General features: G+C 49.9%; 1 pseudogene; it reads right to left on the reverse strand.

Moving 5' to 3' along the window:
- Window positions 1–1,832: 1,832 nt before the first annotated feature.
- Window positions 1,833–4,370, reverse strand: LOC141937060 (olfactory receptor 6E1-like; annotated as a pseudogene).
- Window positions 4,371–10,453: the final 6,083 nt, after the last annotated feature.

Below are 10,453 nucleotides of genomic sequence, written 5' to 3' on the forward strand. Positions count from 1 at the left end.
TGGGCACCTAAAAGAGAAGAATGTGTCCAAATGCAGTCACCATGGACTTCCCAAGGGTACGTACTGGGACATACGTGGGGCAGCACAGGGAAATCTCCTGAGCCCTGTTCACTTTAACACCTGTATCTATGACCCAGAGGAGTCACCATGTTCAACAAGAACAAATGCTGGATTCTGCACCAGGGTGTAATAATGCTGGACACAAGTATAGACTGGGAGGGCAGAAAGGGATCTGGTGGTGCTGGTCGACAGCGAGCTCAAGAGGAGTCAGCAGTGTGCCCTGGCAGCCAAGAGGCCAGTCAAGAGAGGTGATCATCCCGCTGTAGTTAGCACTGATATGGCCTCACCTTGAATAGTGTGTGCAGTGCTGGGGCCCACAATTGAAGAAGGATTTGAAGGTCCTTGAATGAATCCAGAGGGGGGGCAACAAAACTGCTGAAAGAGCTGTAAGGAATGTCACATGAGGAGCGACGGAGGACTTGGTGTTTGTCTAGTTTGGAGAGAAGGATGTTTAGGGGTGACCTCATGGCTCTCTGCAGCTTCCTGAGGAGGGCATGTGGAGATGGAGGTGCTGAGCTCTTGTCATGGTATCCAGTGACAGCACGCGTGGGAATGGTTCAAAGCTGCATCAGGGGAAGTACACACTTGACATTAGGAAAGATTTCTTTACCAAGAGGTCAGTGGAACACTGGAACAGGCTTCCTAGAGAGATGGTTGACACCCCAAGCTTGTCAGTGTTTAAGAGGCATTTGGACAATGCCCTTAATAACAGGATTTATCTTTTGGTCCACCCTGAACTGGTCAGGTGTTTAGACTAGATGGTCATTGTAGGTCACTTCCAACTGAACTATTCTATTCTATTCTATTCTAGTCTAGTCTAGTCTAGTCTAGTCTAGTCTAGTCTAGTCTAGTCTATATTCCTGTACAGGGTGGATCCCTCCAGCAGCTGAACTCGGACACTCACTCTTCTCAGTAGCTGCCCCTGGATACCAGCCTCCCCAGTTGCAGGCACCTGGACATACAAGCCCTCGAGGCCGCAGCCCTATTCCAGATGCTGGTACAAACCACTCCAGTCACGCACAAACTCTTAAGTTCGCTCACTCCAGTCTCTCAGCTGCTGGCACTAATGACATGTGGGCTGTCTAACACCCCTCCCCTCCTCCTGCTCCAGTTGCTGCACTCACACCTCCATGATCACACATTCACACAGAAGAGAGATATGTCACACAGAAAGGAGTTAAAAATTAAGTTTAAGGAGAAAACAGGACAGACTACCCTGGTCAGGGTCCTTCTCTAAACATCCTCTAATAAGTCCTGTACAATCCAAAAATGCTCTTCCCCTGCATCCCATCATGTGTCCTACACCCCTAGGCAACAATGCCCTTAGTCCAAATGCTGATCCAGAGCTGCTCTCAGTGGCTCATCTTGGTGAGTGTCACACCTGGACAAGAGGGCTGGTGGGTCTCCCAGGGCAGCCCTGGAAGGAGCTGGGACAAGATGTTCATTCCTCAGGATCCTATAAATTGGGATCCCACCTGCCACTGTGCCTCTGGGCTCTTCTCAGTTTGTGCAGATGGGCTCCTGATGAGCTGCTGGCTCTGCTGTTATGTGCCTGGGAGCAGCTGGGGCAGGGTGTTAACTGAGTTACTCCTCCTTCTATTGTTGGTGCCGCCTTTGTGTGTGCAGGTGAGCTTTTTACTTCACCTGACACAATCCAACAAGAACAGAAATCTCCTGAGGCATCTGTATTTGGAGGTGACACACCTGTGCACTGGTATTATTTAACAGATGAGAGCAGATCACTGGAATTGCTGTCCAGAAATGCACCATGATTAGGGGAAAAACTGTAGTGTCACACGGGCAATGGCTTCGTTCAGGGCCAGGATCACAGTCTTGTTTCTAAGACTGTAGATGAACAGATTTAAGAATGGGTACAGGGCAGTGTTCAGCAAAGCTACAAATCTGTTTGTCTCCAAGGAAACATCTTCTCAAGGACGCACACAGAGAGCAATGCAGCTCCCATATGCAATGGCCAAGGTGGTGAGATGGGAAGAACACGTAGGAAAAGCTTTTTTCCTCCCAGAGGCTGCTGGAAGGTGTAGAATACAGAAAAGGATGCCCATGTAAAATGCCAGAGTTAAACATAAGGAAGCCAGTAGGCCAACTGATATTAAACCTGAGTCTATTTTCCAAAGCAGGCTGCTGTCAGAGCAGGACAACTTGAATAAGGGGGAGTGGTCACAAAAGAAATGGTGGATCTTGTTTGAGCCACAGAAAGTCAGCTGGTAGAGGAGGACCAGACAGTAACTCGAGAGTGTGACGCCCATGACCCAAGCAGCAGCAGCCAGGTGGATGCAGAGCTGAGGCTTCATGATGGCAGCGTTACACAAAGGCTGGCAGAGAGCAACACAGCGGTCAAAGGACATGACAACAAGGAGAACGACCTCTGTACTGCCCAGGACAAAATAAAAATAAGATTGAGCAAAGCAGCTGATTTGCTTCTGCTAGATATCTTCTATGATATGCCCAGGCACAGAGGTGAGGCTAACAGGCTGCTAGTTCCCAGGGTCCTCCTTTCAACCCTTTTTAAAAATGGATGCAATGGTTCCCTTATTCCAGGCATCAAGGACTTCCCCTGACTGCCATGACTTTTCAAATATCCCGGAGAGTGGCTTGAAAACTACATCAGCCAATTCCCTCAGGACTCTGGGATGCATCTCATCAGGTCCCACAGACTTATGTATGTTCTGTTCCTCAGCTGATCATGAACCTGATCTTCTCTTACAGTGGGAGGGTCTTTGCTCTCCCAGTCCCTGCCTTGCCGTCCATCCAGTTGAGAGGTGTAGCAATAGAGGTAGTGTACTGGGTCTGGCTGAGTCAGAATTGGTTTTCCCCTGTAGCAGCCCTCATGGTGCTGTGTTTTATGTTAGGAGCTGGCAGGGTGTTGATAGCACACTGGTGTTGTGGCTACTGCTGGGTAGTGCTTACACAACACCAAGGCTCTTTCTGACATTTTCCCCCCACAGTGGGACGGGGTGGGCAAGATCTTGGGAGGGGACACAACCAGGACAGCTGACCCGAATTGACCAAAGGGATATTCCAGTCCATATGACATCTGCTCAAGTATAAAGCTGGGAAAAAGGAGGAAGGGAGGGGGGTCACCCTTGGTCCTCTGAGGCAACTACTATGCGTATTGGAGCCCTGCTTCCTGAGAAGGCCCGACATCACTTGTTAATGGGAAGTACAGAAAAAATCTGTTTTCTTTTTTTTTGCTTCCTCACGCGGACCTTTGCTTCGCTTTGCTTACATTAAAACTGCTTTTGTTTTACCCACAAGGGTTGTTTTTTTTTCCTATCCTATTTTCTTTCCCTTCTTTGCCTTGTTGAGAAAAAAAGGGGAAGGGGGGGAAGTGATAGAGCGACTTGGTGGGTACCTGGCATTTAGCCAAGGTCAAACCACCACAGGTAGCCAGTGAAGACTAAGACAAAAATATTGTTCAGTACCTCAGACTTCTCCTTCTCCACAGTTACTAGTTTGCCAGTTTTGCTCATCAGGGTGATGCATTTTCTTTGACCTTCCTTTTCAGGCTGATATACCTGTAGAAGCCCTTCTTCTTATTCGTGACATCCCTTTGCCAATTTCAGCTCCAGCCGTGCCTGGGCCTTCCCGACCCCATCCCTACAAAACCGGGCAGTGTCCTTCTGCTCATCTGAGGGTAACTGTCCCTGCTGCCACTGCCTGTGCATTTCCCTCTTGACCTTTACTTTGACCAGCAGGTCTCCAGTCAGCCATGCCAGTCTCGTATCTTCCTTTCCTGATTTCATACACCTGGGAATCGATAAAGTTTATTGTTCCCCCCAATGCAGGACTGACCACTTCTCATTCTAAAACTTGAGAAGTTTCTGTTGGCCGAGTCCCAGAGTTTCTCAAAGGCCTCCTGGACTGAAACAACATTCTGCGAGCTGTCAATGTTTGTGTGCAGGTGGTTCACCCTGATTGTGGGGAGCTATCAACACCAGATCACAGTATAAGAATCTGCAGGACATCACAGCTGATAAAAGGAGTTGCTGGTTTTGTACTGACCAAGGGAGGAATCAACACGACAAGCCTCTTAGAAATACTCTAGGAGGGCAAGAAGCAAGCAAAGGCAGGGGCAGTGGGGAAAGAGGAGAGCTGGGCTGTTTGTAGAGGAATGCATGAGAATGATCAAAGAGAAGAATTTGGGAGGGAAAAGAAGGAAAAAGAAAACCAAAGGTTAAGCTCAGACATGATGAAACCTGCATCAGAGGTTTCCTGCTTAGCAGTCAATGACTCCAGTGGGACAAAATTTAACAGCTGCTTGCTCCAAACTTATGTTCGCTTACTTCCATGGTCATGGGGAACGTGAGTGCTCTCCCTGTCATCATCAAGGGAATACATGTGGTGGAAGGAAATGCACTGCTACTCAACCAGGAAGGGACCTCTGGAGGTCTGTAGGCCAAGCAAAACCACTGTCAGCGGAGAAAGGAGAAACGAGGTTTGGGCTGTTTGTATGCTGGGCTGTGGGAGTGGAAAACATAGGACTCTATAGACACACATCCAGTAGTGATCTCTCCAGGAGCTGATCTTAGACTCTCCACCTGTCCAGGAGCTGGCCCTGGGATCCCCTCATCCCTCCAATATTCCCTGACACAGACAAACACACACAGACAAACACAACCACACACACACAAATGCTACAAAAAGTACACGCACACACCAATGACTATCTCCAACACAGTCACAGAACCACTGAGGCTGGAAGGCAGCCAGTTTCAACCTTCTCTGTGCTGCCTCTTCATGCTTGATTTTTCTCAGGACCTTCATTGTCATCCAAACCAGCTGCCTGCCATGTTGCTTGACTTCCTACATGTATGGATGGACTTTACTGCAGCTTGAAGAGGACACCCTTGACCATCAAACAGCTCTCCCCTCTTTTCTTCAGTGTCATATCCCATGGGATTCTTCCAAGCTGCTTCCTCAGAAGGCCAAATCCTGCTCTCCTGAAGTCCTGCTCTTTTCCTTCTTCCCTTCTCTCAGGAGCCTCAACTCTACTTTCTCACCCCTGACTGTTACATCCCTGACCAGCTCTTACTTGTTTCTATGTATGTTTTCCTGCAGGACAACTCCCCTCTCTGCCTCCTCAGTCACCCTTGTCAGGAAGATGTTGTCAATAAACTCCAAAAATTCCTGGATGGCTTTCACTTGGTTATATTGCCCCTTCAGCAAATATTGGGGTAGTTTAGGTCTGCCATGAGGACCAGGACTTCTTTCAGTTGAATGAAGCTTCTTCATCTACTTCCTCTTCCTCATCAGGGGGTCCACAGAAGACACCCACCCATCACAGTGTTGTTGCCATAAAGCTGGTATGAGAAAACCCTCTAAGACTCAAAGTGAGTTTTAGAAAGCAGGCACTCTTTATTTTGGTGCTGGGCACACAGGGGAGAGCTCCCTCTGAAGTGTGTGCACCGATCGTCTCAAAAGTAAAAACTTATATAGTAGCCAATCATCCATATTCAACATTATTCTGAGAAATTATTAACATATTCAACACTTTTCCTGGAACTCATCAATATATGTAAATGTTCTTCTCGCATGCGCACTTAAGTTCTTAGGTGGTATCAGGGGTCCTCTGGTGGTCTCTGATATTCTTCGTCACGGTCCTCGCTGGTTGACCCTTACCCTTGCACATGCTCTATTTCTACTTGGTTAATTCCCATCTTCTTGATTAACTGGTACCAGTTCTGTCCAGAACAATTCTTTCTTCTCGCAAGTCACCTTAGCCAGTACCTGCCATTAAGATTTATTTTTCTCTTCTCTTCTTAACCACAGAGTTAATCTATTACAAGTATTTCATAACTTAAATTTTCCACTAACCAGTACATATAAAAGGTCATGATATTACCATTGTACTTTAACAATTTTTTATAAAGACCTTTTATTTATTCTATGTATTGATCAGTCTGATTTGATTATATATATATCTAACAATACCTATCTGCATTGTTATCATTAATAACTTTTATTTATTCCATTTCTTGATCCTTAAATGAGGATGGTAAAGGTAGGAGGATTTCAAGCAGCATTGTTGGGACATAACAAGTTTCTTTAGTTACGTAAGACCTAACCAAATATTATAACCAACAAAGATGGTTCCTAAAGCTCATCTAGTTTCTATGATTGAATTTCACATCACACAATATTCTAACATTCTATTTCTACTACATTTAAAGCTAGTGCTTCTTATAACAGTGTTGCCCCTGACCCTTTAGCTCTCAGCTGACTCATCATCTATCCCTGGCAGAGCTCCACATGTTCTCACCGTTCTCTTCCGAAAAGGGCAACTTCCCCTCCAGGTGCAGCCCCACGGCCTTATCAGTACCAGACCCCCAGCACCCCAGAGTTTCTCCAGGAGAGGGGATTTGTAGTTCCCTGCAACTCCTCATGCTGTTCCCTTGTGAGAGACACCCCAGTCAGGGTAAGCCAGCAGCACGCAATCATGAAAAGCTGATCAAAAGGAGCTTCAGTCCGTGGGGACCTTGTGAAACTCTGGAATTGGCAAATGGAAGTCACTTGAAGTTTTACAGGGAGAAGTGACCAGATCTGAATGGGTGGGGGGCGAATAGCCCCATACATGACAGGCTATACCTGACCGGCTGAGGAGCGACTCTGAGGAGAAGGGCCTTGGCACTACGAGGGATGTCCTACGAGACAGGAGAGGATGGACACAATGAACAAAGGCAGCTGCCTACAGGGCTGCATTCAGAGGAGTGTGGGCCACCCCGACAACCTGAGTTACCATCCACCTCCGCTCAGCACTGGTGTGGCCCCACACACATGGGTGTGTCCCAGGGTGTGGCTCCAAATTTTAGAGAGGTAGGGAGGACCTGGAGAGTCTTGAGTGAAGGTCTGCCAAGGTGAGGTTTGGGACCAAGTGCCCATGACCTGTGTGGGGTGGCTGAGGGACCTGGAGTTCCTTGGCCCAGTGGTGTGGAGGCTCCAGGCACTATAGGAGTAGCCTGAGAGTGACTGAGGGGTGATTTCAGAGATGATGGAGCTTTTCTTTCAGTAAGATCATGGCTTTAAACTCCAATAGGGGAGGTTTAGACTGGACATTAGGAAAAAATTTTTCACAGAAGGAGTGGTTAGACAGTGGAATAGGCTGCCCAGGGAGGTGGTGGAGTCACCATCCCTGGATGTGTTTAAGAGCTGTTTGGATGAGATGTTAGGGGATATGGTGTAGGGGAGAACTTTTTAGAATAGGGCTGATGGTTGGACTTGATGATCCCAAGGGTCTTTTCCAACCTGAATGATTCTGTGATTCTAAGATATATCTTGAGAAAGAACTAATGCCAAAATGTGCAGCTGGGGTGGCTCAGAATGGACAAAAGGAAAAAAAAAAAATCAGTCCAAGGGCAGTGGTGTGGTGAAATTCATCAGCCAGAGGGAGTCTGGATCAGATCAAGGCTTCTTTTTAAAGGGAGAACAAGGGAGGACGACAATTATCAGTAAAGGAAGGAAGATGCTCAGGTGACAGCAAGTGGAGACAGCTGGCTGGGTGAGTACAGCCTGCAGGGAAAGGTCATGAAACACCATAGGACAACATGTGGTGGAGGTGACAGAGGGTTGTGGAAAAGATGAAAGCCCCCAAAAAAGTCACCCTCTTCCTGACTTCAGCCATGGCTGGTGTCTCTGCCACTGATGCCTATGAGGAGGCACAGTCCCCTGCAGCACTGGGGCCTCATTGCCCCGTGGTCCCTACTCAGGAGCCTGGCAGGTGCACATCTCCATCACCCACTGCCCCAGGAAGAACCCTGAGGAATGTGTGAGGGACAGGATCTCCCTTCCCAAGGGCTGGGGGTCACGGCTTGGCCCTTTGCTTCATGGGGTCAGGGCTTGGCCCTTTGGCTTCATGAAACACATGTAAGCTTCGTCAACATCAGAGCCACCTTTCCTTTGCTTTTCCCTACCTGCCATCACTGCCTCCACATTTCTGCTCTAAGTGGAGCCTGGGGAGGCTTTGTCAACAGTGTCCCTCAGTGGGACCCATTACAGCCACAAGAAACTTTGGAGTTTGAATCTAACTTTGACTTCCTCAGAGGTTTCTTCTGCAGCTTCTCAGTGTCTGGTGTTCATGGATTTGTCAACAAACCCACCCGAGGGGTCATTAAGATGTCGTGGGCTGGTCCTCTGTTGTGGAGCTAGGCTGGGCTCCTAGGATGGGGGTAATTCACGACAGGTGGGCAGCGCTGCAGAGAGACAGCTCTGCCCAGGAGCAGCTCCTCTGTGAAACCCAGCAGGGCTGAGGGCACTGCCTGCAGGCACCAAGGGCAGAGGATTGGGACAGAGAGAGGGGAAAGGCAGATGGGAGTGGGAGGATGCTGAGAGCTCACTAGAGGAGAAATCTTCACAGCCCTTGACACAGTAAGTCTCTGGGTGCAGGGCAATGCAATGCAGGTCATGGAGGGATTTGGTGAAGCCGGCACAGCCGCCAGGAATCTCCCTCCTGTCTAGAGGAGGAGGACATGCTCCAGAGCAGGGCTTCCCTGCTGCACTGTCAGAGGGACAGGCCATGGCGGCTGCCTTCTCCCAGGGATGGCTGCAGGGGTGTGCAGCCACGGGTGCAGCCAGGGGTGTCCAGGGCTGTCCTTCAGAGCAGGGTCCCTACAGCCCAGGGGCTGTGTGCTGGGGCAGGGACTCTGCTGCCTGCCAGGGTCAGCACTCAGCCTGCCTGGGGAGCTGCTCACAGCACAGTGGGGAGAAGCTGTGGGGGAAAGGAGAGACCGCTGGCAGGGCAGGGTCCTTCTGCTGTGGAGAGGGTGCTGTGTGGGTCAGGGCAGCTCACAGCTCCAAATCACCCCCAGGACACTGGCAGAGGCAGCTGTTCAAGAAGCACATGAAGGCAAGGTGCTTTCTGAAGTCTGTGCTTTCAGTTTCCTGCTGTGGTTGTGGGGTATTGTAATGCAGGTGTCAGGTTTGGACAACACAAGGACACTCCTACAGCATTACCCTTACAGAGCAATAGGTATTTTAGGACCTTGATAATTTTCCTTCAAGCTTTTATTTGCCTACAGAAAGCTCAATCCTCTTCTCAGTGTTTTCCTGACCTGCTCCTTAGACTTGTCCACACGGAGATGCCTCTGTGTAGAGCCCTGCTGCCAGGAGGGGTGTGCAGGGCAGAGCTGAGCACACAGCGAATGGGATGGGGGCTGTGAGCACTGACAGAGAGGAGATAAGGGGAAAAAGAAACAGCTCCAGGCAGGGACAACTCCAGGCACCAGATGCATTGGCATGGAATGAAACAGGCTGACAGCACCAGCTGGGCAGGGTGATGTTTGGTCACTGAACTATTAGCCCTTCAGGGAAGGTGCTTTTTACCTAACTAGCCCCCCTAGTCTCGTCCCCCACCCAGCAGAACCTCTGTCCTCCAGGCCCCAGGGTCCAGGGCAGGAGATACCTCCTCTGTAGCCAGAGCTGCGGCAGAGGAGACTCTCCTGAGTGCCCATCAGTCCCTCCCTGGCATTGCCTCCCTTGGCAGAAGCACTGGGGCATTGCTCCTTGGTTCTCCACCTGCCCCTGCTGCTGCTGCTCCTGTTTTCAGACTCTCTGGGGATGGGGCTTTCAGCTGCAGCTCAGCAACTGGCCCTGCAGGTCCTGCCATGCAGATGTGTCCATGGCAGCAAGGTGCCCAAGCCCCCTTCTATCCTGCGGGTCTCTGGGCAATGCTGCCCATGGGCTGGGGATAAAGCTGGGTCCTTTTGCCAGACACCCCATCTTCAAGGAACTAAAAAGCTCAGAGATCTTTACTGGGGAGGGGAGTTTTCAGCTGGATTCTTCTGCTCTCAGCAGCATCAACTTTCCTGTCAAGGGAACAGCTGGGGGTGACCCTGCTGCAGACTCCAGAGGTGCAAGCCCAGGGCAGCTGAGAGCAAGTCTGATGGACAGCCTGGCTCTCCTCACTCTACACTAAGGCTCTGCCCGTTTGCACCCCCACACTCTCCATGGAGCACTTGTAGCGCAGCAGAAATATCCAGGCTGTCTGCCTTCAGAACGCACTCCTCAGGTAGGACAGGGCAACAGGAGCAAAAGTAAGAAGAGCAAAGCCCCACAGCTCTGCTCTGCAGCCGGGGGCACTGGGAGGGACAAGGCTGAAATCTCTTGGATTTCAGGAGTGGAGTTAAACAGCGATCACTGCGGGTTCCTCTCTGCCTGTTGGGGCACCGCAGGACTGACTCCTGCAGAGCCCACAGCAGAATCCCTTTCCCCCCACTGCCCCCTCAGCCAGCAAACACCAGAGCTCCAGCCCAGGAGCTGCATGAAGGTCTTTATGGAAGGACAGAGTCTTGGGGATGGGGGTTCTGTCAGATATGGAGCAAGTTCTGCACAGTAAAGTCAGTCCTAACCCTGAACTGTGTTTTTCTCCTTGGACAGGCCC

The sequence above is a fragment of the Strix uralensis genome, chromosome 37 (assembly GCF_047716275.1).
Source record: "Strix uralensis isolate ZFMK-TIS-50842 chromosome 37, bStrUra1, whole genome shotgun sequence".
Taxonomy (NCBI): Eukaryota; Metazoa; Chordata; class Aves; order Strigiformes; family Strigidae; genus Strix; species Strix uralensis.